General features: G+C 47.2%; 1 protein-coding gene across 6 annotated transcripts in view; it reads left to right on the top strand.

The window, feature by feature from the left end:
- Positions 1 to 6,000: 6,000 nt before the first annotated feature.
- Positions 6,001 to 10,489, top strand: part of AZIN1 (antizyme inhibitor 1) — a 37,299-nt gene continuing 32,810 nt past the window's right edge. For 2 of the 6 annotated variants that reach the window (XM_036337966.1, XM_036337963.1), the window contains exon 1: positions 6,001 to 6,354. The gene's annotated coding sequence lies outside the window, so the exon portion shown is untranslated. Of the gene's footprint in view, positions 6,355 to 7,064; positions 7,180 to 10,489 lie in introns of those variants that run through there. The other 4 variants (XM_036337959.1, XM_036337961.1, XM_036337965.1 and 1 more) reach the window with 2 other exon arrangements.

The following is a 10,489-nucleotide window of genomic DNA, read 5'->3' as shown; positions in this document are numbered from 1 at the left end:
AGAGGAGGATCAGTTTAGGGGGAAGGAATGGACAATGATGAATTTAGTTTGGGACCTAGATTCCTTTGAATATTACAGCTAGATGAGACTTTGCATTAGACTATGTGGAACATCTAGAATATTTTATAGATGAAGATATCTGGAGTTTGAGATAATACAGATCATCTTAGTAGAGTTGTCCTAGAGGCAGTTTGGCCATTTGTAGCTGGATTTTATGTGTGTAGTTTAAAAAAAATTTTTTTTTAATTTTTATATATTTTTATTTATTTCAGAGAGGGAAGGAGAGGGAGAGATAGAAACATCAATGATAGGAGAGAATCATTGATCGGCTGCTTCCTGCACACCCCTTACTGAGGATTGAGCCCCCAATCTGGGCATGTGCCTTTGACTAGAATCAAACCTGGGCCCTTCAGTCTGCAGACCACCGCTCTATCCATTGAGCCAAACCAGCTGGGGCTATATGTGTGTATCTTTTGTTTTTTTTAGAGAGAAAGAAGAAAGGGTGAGGTGGGGAGAGAGAGAGAGAGAAAGAGACAGACATCAGATCAATTGCCTCCTGTACACTGGGGATCGAACCTACAACCTAGCTATGTGCCTTGACCAGGAATCAAACCCTCAACCTTTTTGGTGCATGGGATGATGCTCCAATCAACTGAGCCACCCATGAATTGTTCACTTAAAGGTTATAATGAATTGTTCACTTAAAGGTTATAGCTGGATTTTAATGACAAAAAACTGTGATACCAATGTTGGATTCACAATAATAGTCTTGTCAAATAATTCTATAAGAATGGGTGGATTATCTGAGAGAGGGAATGGAGAAAATGAGAAGAGAGACGACTAAGGAAACAGAATTGAATCAAAAGGCAAAGGAGAGACAGGAATTTTAGCTTTGTTACTTACTAGCTATACGAACTTGACAATTTATTGAACTTCCCTGAGTCTCAAGCTGCTGTCATATCCAGGCTTGATGGGGGGGGGGGGGGGGGCGGTTTGAAGGGTGGAAGGCTCTGCTTCCAAGCTCACTCATGTGGCCTCTGCTCCTTGCTGGCTGTTGGCTGGAGACATGGGGACCTTGCCATGTGGGTCTCTCCATAAGGGCACTCACATCGGGGCCGCTGGCTTCCCCGGAGTGCTCTTGCCTCCTTTGTCAAATACTAATAGCCATGGAGGCAGGGTTGATTTCTGGGGTCTCTGTTCTGTCCCATTGATCTATATGCCTGTTCTTATGCCAGTACCAGGCTGTTTTTATTACAGTGGCCTTGCAGTATAGTTTGACATCCAGTATTGTGATCACTCCAATTTTGTTCTCCTTTCTCAAGATTGCTAAGGCTATTTGAGATCTTTTTTGGCTCCATATACATTTTTAGAGTATTTTTTCTAGATCTGTGAAATATGCCATTGTTATTTTAATAGGGATTGTGTTGCTTCTATGGATTGCTTTGGGTAGTATGGACATTTTAATTATGTTAATTCTTCCAATCCATGACAGATTATGCTTCCCCTTGTTTGCATCTTCCTCAATTGCTTCAATGTTCCATTGTTTTCTGAGTACAGGTCCTTTACCTCTATTCAATTTATTCCTAGGTACCTTGTTTTCTTAGTTGCAAGAGTAAATGGGATTGTTTTCTTAGCGTCTCTTTCTGATAGTTTATTATCGGTGTATAGGAATGCTTTCAATTCCTAGATATTGATTTTGTATCCTGCTACTTTCCTGAATTCATTTATTACATCTAGTTATTTTCATAACATTTTAAAATGAAAAATTTTTAAATTATTTAAAACCTATATATTTGGGGTTTCTTTATAAGGAGTACTCAAAGAATGAAACTCAGTGATAAAAATTCCTATTAAGCTCTCTTTACACAGTCCCATTAAACTGGAATTTTTACTCTCAGTTACTATTGGACTCTTTACACTTATCACATTTATATGTGACTATAAAATATTTGTTATAGGCTGCTGATTTTAGGTTTACCTCTTGTTTTTGAGTGACTTGTCTTTATCAACAATCTAATTCATTCAATCTTTTATATCTATTGGTACAACAGTAAGTTTGAGTCAGTGTACCAGGATGACCTAAGTGTGAATGGTTATATCATTTTATCTTAGGGCTCTCTATTTAATGATAATATTTCCTCTGGCACTACCTGTGTATGTGTGTATGAGTAACCCAACTTGGCAAAAAATCCAAAACCTCAAACCCCAAACACAATTAAATATGCTGTTCTCATTGGGAAGCTATCCTTCTGTTAAAGTTACACACTATGCTGTCTATTTCATTGCAGTACAGTTTTCAAGGTTCTATTGTATTCATTAAAAGCTAGCATTATTCTTTAAATTTGAATACAACAATGTTAATCATGAGGACACACAGTTTGAATAATAAAAGTTGAAATTACTTCCGTATAAATGATGCCGGATTAGGCTCTAGTCCAGTAGCTTCCACTTTAAAGAGTGGTCACCATTCAAGGACTTCATGTCAGCTGCTCCTCACTCCAACCTCTGCAACTCATCTGTGCCTCCCACTCCACTGAAATTGTTCACTTAAAGGTTACAGATAACTTCTTCTCAGGCCCTTATCATTCTTCTCTGTGAATCACTCCAATAGCTTTCCAGCCCAGCAGGCGTGGCTCAGTTGGTTGAGCGTCGCCCAAGCATCAGGAGGTCACGGTTCAATTCTGGGTCAGAGCACATGCCCTGGTTGCGAGCACAATCCCCAGAAGGGGATATGCAGGAGGTAGCCGATCAATGTTTCTCTCTCTCCCTACCCCTGCCTCTCTCTGAAATCAATCTTTTTAAAAAAAAAACAACCACAAAATAGAAAACAACAACAATAGCTTTCCAAGTGTTCTCCCTGCCACACACAGTCCTTTCTCTTCCCAACTCCATATTATTCTCTTTTCTCAACTTCAAACTACCATCATGATTGAAACGTTTTCAGGAGAAAAATTCAGACTTCTTTAGAAAAAAAAATTCAAACTTTTCAATGTGGGACTGGATTTACCAATGATTTGCCGTTTGCCAAAACCAGAACCCCCTTTTCATCCTGCTTGAGGTTGTGGACGAAAGGGGCCACATGCTGACCTGACAAGCTCAGGAGAGGCCTGCATGGCAGTTTTGCAGACTGGAGACCTAAAGTAATCACAAAGGATGGTTTGAAATTAAACCTTAACTAAAAGCAGTTATGGTAGGCAGTTATGTCCTAAGCCAATATCTTCACTGATAAGATCAACCTTTACTGTAACTGAGCCTATCTGTCTGTTTGCATCTATGATAACATGTCCTTGGGATGTCTGGGTAACTTGTGATTTCCCTGTATCTGGAGCCCCTGGGGCACAACCAGGTGTGCTGAGCCCAGGACAGATGCAGCAGATTCTTTCATTTATCATGTTAATTGTTCCTGCACCCACCTAAGTATATGTCCATCATTTTACTTTTTATCCTATCACAGAGGTTTCCCCCACTTCGCTTAATCCCACCTCCTTAAATGTGTCACCAATGAATTTCATGTATTAATATGGATGTAACCCTGACATTCTCCGGAGCACTATCTCAATTCGTTGAGGTTCTGCTTCCCAGCATATGTCGACAGTTTGGCTCAAATAAACTCACAAAAATTCTTTACAGGTTTCAATGGTTTTTTTTACGTTAACAAGGTACATGATATCCTGATCACGCATTCCATCTGGAATGGCTTGACAGTGTACAACTGGGACTATCCCACTTCTCTGGCTGGTCTTCTTGGTCTTCGTTGCCAGCATCCCTTCTCTCTGGCATTTCTGTAGATCCTGCGCTTATTTCCCTTTTCCTGTAGACCTCAACATTTCCTTAATGATCATGCCTGTAGAAGGGGCTCCCAAATTCACAGCCCAAAGGGCTCCAGATCTATTTCCAGGGGCCTTTGCACCATCTTTATATGAATATTTCATCAACAGCTCAAACTATGCTCAAAGCAGGCTCATCTTCCCTCCAAAATGGGTCCTTGTATTTCTCTCTTTCATGATTCCAGAATTCTCCCTGCTGATTAGCTTATATCCCCAAATCATGACACTTTCTTATGTCCCATGACATTCAAGATTACCTCTACTTTTCCTGTCTTTTCCCTCCCATCCATTCGGAATCCCTTAGTCCCTTAATTGTGGTAAGAGTCTCTCCCCCAAACTTTTCTCTTTTCAATCCCACTGATGCCAGAGTAACCTTTTAAACACATCTTTGGGTATACTGTGTCCCTGATTAGTGGTTCCAGAATAAAGTCCAAGCTCTGAACCCGTCTGGATCTCACCCTAACCTACCTTCTCAATCTCATTGGCAACCTTGCCCCAATGTTGGATCCCGAAAGCCCATTTGCAGTTCTACAAACTGACCCATTTCTCTGCCTTCTCTCACGCGTTCCCCTTACCTGGAATATCTGCTCTCAAAGTCACTTGTTTCCCGTGTTTGGAACTTCTCTCAAAATCTATCGTTATCTTTCCCCAGCAGCCTTTTTCTCCCTTAGCTGCGATCATTTCCTCCTTCTATCAGATTCCACGCAGCATTTTATCTATCTGTCAACAGTTTAGTTATTTTGTGTCATTTTATTTCCCCTGCTAAATTGTAAGCAAGATTTCAAGTGGTGTATTCATTTCTTGCCTTCCTATTTCCACCAGGGGGTCTAGTGAAGTGTGCTTATAAATTTTCTGAATCAAAGAGAATTTTTAAAATGAAAGAGAAAGCCACGAAAGCAGAGTGAAATATGGAAAAACAAAACGGGGAAATAGAGTCCACAGCTTCTGATTTCTACCTAATATTTTCATCCAAGAGCCAGCATTGCTCCCTTTCCACGCAGAAAGGCTCTCTTTCCATTTGATGATTTATTAATCACGCAGCGAGCTGCTCACAAAGTAAACAGACGGCGGAGAAGGACGAGAAACCAAACAACTCAGGGTCTTAATCTCGAAAGACTTGAATGTGGGAGGGGTGTGTCAATCCGTATTGCATTTGGGTCCCTGAGTCTGAGCGGCAAGGCGTTTTCACCCCCAGAACTCGGGGTTTCTAAATCACCAGTGCGAAGACATTTTTAAAAGATGAGAAATTAAAAGCTTTGTAGGTTGTCCCAGGTCCGCCAGTAGAAGTTTGTTATGCGGTGGTAACATTAAAATAACTGCGAGAACGAGACGGGGGAGATGACAGGAATGCGAGCTTGGAACACCAGCAATCCCCTCCCAACACTGGTTCTTTATTCATAAGGGCTGGGCCTGACTGCACCAACACCTCTTAAAATGAAGACATAAAAGCCACGCTCCTTAAAAAACAAATCCTGCTGCACCGCACTGCAACTCACGAGCACCCGGGAGTGCTCACGCGGTCGCTAACATGGGGCTCACGGGCCCTGGCCATTGGGAACCCGCTTCCGTTAGGGGCGCCGCAGCCCGCGCGGGCAGGAGCCTCCGGCTGGAGGGTGGTCCCCCGCTCGCCCGCCCTCACAAGGCCGAGGGGCTCCCGAGGGGGGAGGACGCTCCCCGATGGCCCCGCGGGCCTCCTGCGCAGCCTCTCCAGGCCGTGCTTGCATGCCGCCGCCCCGGGCCCGGAACAGCACGGGCCGCCGGGGCCGCCGGGAGGCCAGGCCCCGCTCCCGAAGCTCGGGCCGCCGCCGGCGAGAGCTCAGGCGCCCGAGGGGCGGGGACGCGGGGCGGTGCCGCGCTACGGCTCAGCCACCTCCTCGACCCCGCCCGCCCAGGCTCGCGCCGCCCGCCCTCCGCCCTCCGCCCGCCGGGACCCGCGGACCGCGGGAGCGCGGAGAGACGCCAGGCGGCCGGCACCTGCCCCGCGGGGTCGCCTCGCCCCGCCCCCGGGCGCCCTGCGCGCGGCCCCCTCTCGCTTCCGCCCCCTCCCTGCTCCCTGCTCCCGGCTCCCGGCCCGAGCCAACCCCGCCCCGCTCGCGCGGCTGCCGGCCGGCGTGACGTCACCAAGCCCCGCCCCCGGCTATAAATACTGGCGGCGCCCGCACCGCCTTCCCACACTCTCTGGCTCTTCGTTCCGCTGCAGGGTCTCCTTGTCTTCCGCCTCCTCCGCCTTCTCTCATCCTCTCTCGCTCTCCTCCTCTGTCTGTGGTGTGGCGACGCCGAGTCCTCTCCCCGCCCGGCCCTCGCCTTCCTCCTCGTGCCCGCGCTGGGGTCCCGTTTCTCTCCGTCGGCCGCCGCCTTCACTGCTGCCCAGCTGGTGTCGGGGCCGCGCTTTTCCTCCTACGTCGTCCCCGCAGCTTATGGCCCAGGCCGCCTTGGGTATTTCTGCTCAAGGTAACCACATCCCTCTTTAAAAATTCCGCCGAAAAAGAGAAGACGCTTTACCCGACTCTTTGGGCCGTTATCTCACGTGAGTACCCATCCGGGGGTGGGGGGGCGGGCGGGCGGGGCCGGGACGTGGTGCCGGTCTCGGGGGGCGGCCGGGTGCTTCCCGGCTGGGCCCCGCCGCCGCCGGTCGGCGATCCCCGCCGCCAGCCGCCTCGAACATGGCGGACGGCGGAGTGTGTGTGGCGGCGGCGGCCGGTGCCGCGGCGGCGGGCGCGCCTCAAGGGCCTCCGGCGGGCTCCGGACGCTCGGCGGAGTCGGAGCGGCTGGGGCGAGGGGGCGTGTGCGCGCGGGGGGCGCGCGGGGGTCTCGCGGCCGGGGGTCGTCCGCGCCTCGGGCGGCGTGGTCCCCCCACCCCTCTCCCGTGGTGCTTTGCTGTTTCCGGGGAGGGGGGCCGGGCCGGCGTCCCCGAGGGGCCTGGGTCCCGCCGCCGCGACCCCGAGAGGCGCCGAGCCTTCTCCGGGCGGGCGGGCGGCGCGCCGGGGGCCGGGGCCGGGCGTTATGAATGGAGCGGGGCGGGCCCGCGCCGGCCTCCGGTGACAGCTGCCGGGGGAGGACGGGCGCCGGGCGTGCGGTCTCCCTCTGCTGGAGGAAAGTTGACGCCACGCGGGGCCCGGCGGCGGGGAACCCCGGTGTCAGGTAGCGAGCGCGAGGCCTTTGGCCCCGGCTGGCAGCCTCGGGCCTGCCGCCCCGCCCCCCGCGGCGCCCGGATTGGGCCCGGTGGCCTTCACTCACCCCGGGTCGCCTCCTGGAGCCGGAGGACCCGTCGCCATGGCTTCGTGCTCCGTCCACGCCACGACTCCCGGGCAGGGAGGGCGCGCGGCGGGCTCGGGTGGCTGATCAAGTCCCGGTAAGTGCGACCGCCAGCCGTTCACGGTGGGAACGTGTGTTAACTCTCCCCGAGATACGTTCTGAGCGGAGGTTTCTGGGGCTCGGCGAGCTCTGCTGGTCCGGGAAGCTGGAAGGGCCGGTGCGCAGTTCGCAGCCCCGTGATGATGTTTCAGCAGTTTTAACTGGATTTGGGGGCGGCGGCGGGGAGCATCTTGGATACGTTATGATGTGTTGGTGGCCTGTCCCGATTCCACTGTTGAACTCCCAGCCGGGGTGGGAACCCGAGGGAGGACACTTGAGGAAGAGAGAGCTACCGAGCCTGGCAGAAGCTTGAGCAAGGCCCCACTAATCCTTTAATTCCTTGGACAAATGTAAGAGTTGCAGATGCTGGTCGTGAATACAGATAAGCCCCGAGGGGTTTGCGTTTTGTGGGGTGGATGGGCTCCTGAATGACTACTGGTAGGTGCAGTCATCAGTACCTTCCCTCTGGCCGCCCAGGTTTAACTCGTAAATCCTCGAACATCCAGAGAAGGGGAAAGAATTGTACCCTCGCCTAGATTCACATTTTACTGTATTTGCCATCCTGCTATCCATTCATCAATCCATCATGTTTTTCCATATATTTGGAAGTAATTGGATGCTGCCCTGGCCGGGTGTCTCAGTTGGTTGGAGCATCGTCCCATACACCAAAGCAAGCTGAAGTTGCCTGAACACTTCATTGCTCCAGCTTCAGTGTGCACATATCGTTAAATAGGGTCTAATTCTGTTTATTCTTTAAAGAAAACACACACACACACACACACACACACACACACACACACACAGAGTCAAATTCACATAGTTAATGCACACCTCTCAAGTAATACCGTATGATGAGTTTTGACAATAATAGAGCTGTGTAATCCAAACCTCTGCCAAGATGTGGAACATGGCCAGCACCCCAGAAAGTTCTCTTTTGCCTCTTCAAACGCTATCCCCTTCTCACCACAGAAGAAGCCATGATTCTGGTTTTTGTGTTTTTAGCAGATTAGTGTTGTCTATTCTAGAACTTGTGTATGTAAGTGGAATTACACTGTATGCATTGATTTAAAAGACTTCTTTAACTCAGCATATTTTTGATACTCATGGTGCATTTATTAGCAGGTTTTTCCTTTTTGTTGCTCAGTAGTTGCCCACTATATTAATCCTTTCTCTAGTTTTTTAAAATAAACTTTATTTTAGAATAATTTTAGATTTATAGAAAAGTTGCAAATTTAGTGCAGAAGCTGGTACTGCATACCTCTCGCCCAGATACATTACTGACTATACTCCAGACTTCCTTTGGCTTTCACCTGTTCTTAATGTCCTTTCTCTGTTCAGGATCCGATCCAAAGTACTACGTTGCATTTAGTTGTCCTGCCTTCCCCAGACTCTCTGATCTGTGACAATTAGTCTTTTTTGTTTGTTTTTCATGTCCTTGACAGTCCAGAGAAATATTGACCAGATACCAGTAGAGCATCTTCCAATTTGGGTTTATCTGGTCTTTTGTCATGATTAGACTGGGGCTTGGGGTTTTGGGAGGGAATATCACAGAACAACTTTAAAAGTCATTGGTAAAGGCAGTGTGAGTTCAGAGAAATATTGGTAATTTGGTGATACTAGGTTTTTGTGGGTAGTGTCTCCAACGTGATGAAAGAAGTTTTCTTCTTTTTTTTTTTTTTGTCTTACTGGCCTACTGCCGAATGCTGTTCACCAAGATGAAGACAGTCTCTTCAAACAATTGTTAAGGAACTTGAATGCAGTGTTGTACATGATCCGGCTGATTTACACACACCATTCTAAATGAGAATAATTTAACTCCTTTTCTCCACAATTTTACCTAACTTTTCATGGTTTATCTTAACTGTACATATAATTCTATTTATCCTGCATGTAAAGGTTCTCTTATTCTACATGCCCTTTTTATTATTTCTGTTGAGATCTGCCTTTCAAACTTTAGGGCCTTCATTTCCTACTCGTATCTTTTAGTTAGATGGAAATGTTTTTAGAGATCATACTGAAGAACATTCTTGAATGGCCTTAGCATTTCACATCACTGCTCTTGGGTTGCATTAAAGCGGCAAGATATGGGGGGGGGGGGGGGGGAGGATGTCTCTGTCAGGATAATTATCCTATTTCTTGGAATAACTGAGAATAAACCATCTCTGTCTCCAGCATGAGTTTTTTAGTTTATTTTTAAAATTATCATGGTGTGGGCAGAATCAGAATCTTTGTTATGGAGTCTAATGTAAGCTTATAATCACTGTTACATGCTAGTATCTTGCCTCATCATCCATTAGTGTCATTGAGAGTGTGAGCAGACCCTAGTAGATTGAAAGAACATTTTCTTTACCTCCTACAAAAGTGACCATCCTGGTTGAGATGAGATATGCTTTAGATATGCCTATAGTGCTTCTGAAATCTCTCAGGTTCTTGTCCTTATAATTTCTAGTTTTGCCATTTTTCTGATTTCTTTCTTAGCCCTTTTCTAGCAAATGCTGCCAGGTTATATTTAAAGTAGCAACCACAGAATTATAGAAGTATGAATAGGTCTGGTCTAGTGGTTTACCTTAGAGATTATATAAGTCTGTACTATTAAATGATAGCAAGTAATAAGCATTCCTAAAACTTATTTAGCATTTTGTAGTATGCCAAGCACATTCACATTCATATGTTGTTCCTGGTATAGTAGAGTGACTTACGTTTAGACAAGTTATGTATGAGGAGGTAAACCTTTAGTGGTCATTGCCCAATATATAAGACAGTTCTCAAAAGTTAGTTCACATAATGTATTAGCTAAGTCATAAAGTCTTTTTATCGTTTTGGTATACAGTAGGATTTTATACTTTAAGCAAAGAAGAACTTGGAATCTGGAGAGTAAGAGAAATGTTCTGGGTAGTTCTAGACTACATGTTATAACATTATACATACTGAGTCTTGCATACACATCAGGTTGGTGAGAGTACTGGACACTTAAATTTTAGGCAACTTAGAAATTTCAGTTTTGGAGGACAAATAAAAGCAAAAATGAAATTAGATGAAGGCTGGAAACTGAGTAAGTAAGTAGGTAAAGATACTTGGTAAGATGACCATGACATGAGGTTATGTGAATTTTGTACTATTGCAGCTTGGAAATGCTTACTATGTAGAGAGTACGTACTTCATACTGTGGTGTAAACACTTTGAAAACTTTGTGTAATGTGACATTATTGAAACACTAGAGGTCCGGAGCATGAAATTCGTGCACGGATGGGGTCCCTAGGCCTGGCCAGTGATCAGGGCCTATCGGGGCTGGGCTGATCAGGGCCGGG

This window comes from Myotis myotis, unplaced genomic scaffold (genome assembly GCF_014108235.1).
Source record: "Myotis myotis isolate mMyoMyo1 unplaced genomic scaffold, mMyoMyo1.p scaffold_m19_p_16, whole genome shotgun sequence".
In the NCBI taxonomy this organism is placed as follows: Eukaryota; Metazoa; Chordata; class Mammalia; order Chiroptera; family Vespertilionidae; genus Myotis; species Myotis myotis.
Note: the sequence above shows the minus strand (reverse complement) of the source record. Positions and strands in the feature narration are given on the sequence as shown.